Below are 2,554 nucleotides of genomic sequence, written 5' to 3'. Positions count from 1 at the left end.
GAGTGGATTCCTATTAAGTGTTTTTTTGCTACTAGGAGAGGTCCTTCTGGTGACTTGGGAATTCTTTTGTGTGATGGTGAATTTTGTTTTCTGGTGATGTCTGTTCTTTGGAATTTTTAAAAGGCCTGTAATTTAGTTGGGGTTTTGATGAATTGAGAGGTTATATTTTAATGTATTTTGTATTCAATGTTGTAAGCCGCCCCGAGGCCTTGGCAAGGGGCGGCATAGAAATGTTTTAATAAATAAAATAAAATAAATATTGGTTTGATTGGGCCTGCAGGGGCACAGTGGTTTAAACTGCTGTGCTGCTGGGCTTGTCGATCGAATCTGCACAACGGGGTGAGTTCCCGTTGCTCCGTCCCAGCTCCTGCCAACCTTGCAGTTCGAAAGTATGCAAATGCAAGTAGATAAAAAGGTATCACTTTGGTGGGCAGGTAACAGCGTTCCGTGAACTTTGGTGTTTAGTCATGCTGGCCACATGACCACAGAGACTGTCTGTGGACAAACACTGGCTCCCTCGGCTAGGAAACGGAGATGAGCACCGCCCCCGAGAGTCAGGCATGACTGGAGTTAATGTCAAGGGGAAACCTTTACCTTTTTTATTGGTTTGATTGATTTTTGTCATCAGTAGGTGGCAGTAATAGGGCCTTTGTCCTTGCTTTGCCACTAAACACCAGAAAAAGCAGCATATCATGCTCAGTTCTTTTGGATGCTAAAATTTATTAATGTTTCAACAGTTTTCAGGACCGTTGGTTTTTTGCTTCTTTATTTAAGCAATGTAAGGGAAGCACATGCTAGTGTCTGTTGGACTGAAATACATTTTTACTGAAATTGATTGCATTTGTTATGTATCAAAGCACCCATTTTTGCATTCATTCATTTTCCAAATAATAAGAATATAGTGCAGATAACACACAATAGTTATTTTTTGTGTAAAATCTAGTATGAAACTATATGCAAGATGGAACCATGTGTATTTTGGGGGGGGGGGGTGGACAGTGGTGTGAGGGAGAGTGTGTGTAATTCAGGCAGAGGGGATTTTAAGCCCTTCCCATATTATACTTTTTTTTTCTTTTTCACTCTCTCACTGTTGCTTTCCTTTCTATAGGAGAATATAAAGCCATTACTGAAAGAAGGGTAAGAAGTAGGCTTATCCTGATGCATAATCCTCACTTTGTTGCATAAAGGCTTTCTCCTTCCTTTATAGAATTGATTCATCCTTTATAGAACTGATCCACGTGCAAACAACTACCATTTGCCAGCTCACTGTCATGGAATAACATTAAATTATCCTAGTAAATTGTCTATTATGCTATATAGGGCTTTTCTTGTGGGGGGCATTGTGTGTATGCATACACACACACACACCATATATGTGTGTTTGATATGCACATCTAATTTACATATCTGTATAGATACCAATCAACACACTCACCTGCATTTTTGGTTGCTTAGGGCAATAGCTATGAGGATTGTTGTGAAAACCAAGCAGCATCTCTGCTTTGATGGCTTAAGACAAATGGGGAGGACATATATATACATTTAGACTCCAAATATCCTAATATCCCACTCTATATATTTGTTCCTTCAGATTCAGTTTCTATCCCTAAGGATGGTTCAACTATATATAGTCTCAGAGCAGTCATAACTACAACTCTACATACAGAATCCAATGGAGAGGAAGAGATATTTTTAAAACCCCCACTCTGCCATTCCAGCTATGTCACATTGATGGAGTATAGGACTGGGTGTACTTCTGTATATAAGTCATAGGACACCAACATCCATATACTGCCCACCCCACAGAGAAGCTGTAGCTCAGATTATAGAGCAGATGACTCAGGGCTATTTTAGGATGCTCACTTTTAACACTTTTTATAGTGGTGCCTCCTCAACAATAGTTTAATTGTACACATAATTAAGTGCAAACTATGATAAAACTGGCTTGGATGGCATCCATTACCTATGTGGGGTTAAACCAGAATGACAAGCAGGCAGCTGCCTATTTTCTGCACCTGATATAGAGGCAAAGAACTTGAGCAAAGAGCTCCCTGCTAAGCTTCTGCTCCTGGTAGCAGAACAACTAGGTGGCCAGGCAAGCACTTGTTCAGCAAGACTGCATTTGTTATTGGGTCTCCTGTCCCTTTTGCTGCATGAATTTGGGATAGCATCAAAGTAGTTACTGGAGGGAGCATCTTCAAGTTGCTTTTGGTCTTTTCACGGGGCAGTGCATTTCAAACCATTTTTTCCCTCTGAAGAATCCTCTCAGGCATCCAGACTGGAAGGGATTCTGAAAGCTGTTCTCATGATCCTGGAAAGATTAATGGACCTTAATGATGAATTGTGCCATAGGAGGATAAGAGTTTGCTCCATACTCCTTGGAAAAGATTCTTGGAGGATGATCATCAATTAGAATCTTCAAACTGTAATTTGTAAGCATGAACTAAGATGTCTCACTTTTCTTCAAATTACCAAGAAGGCAGTAGGCAGTTCCACCTTACTGTTATCTGAACCATAATTCACTGCTTTTTTTCTTGTAACGAAATGCAGTACC

Source organism: Varanus komodoensis, unplaced genomic scaffold (assembly GCF_004798865.1).
Source record: "Varanus komodoensis strain SLA01 unplaced genomic scaffold, ASM479886v1 scaffold5, whole genome shotgun sequence".
NCBI lineage: Eukaryota > Metazoa > Chordata > Lepidosauria > Squamata > Varanidae > Varanus > Varanus komodoensis.
Note: the sequence above shows the minus strand (reverse complement) of the source record.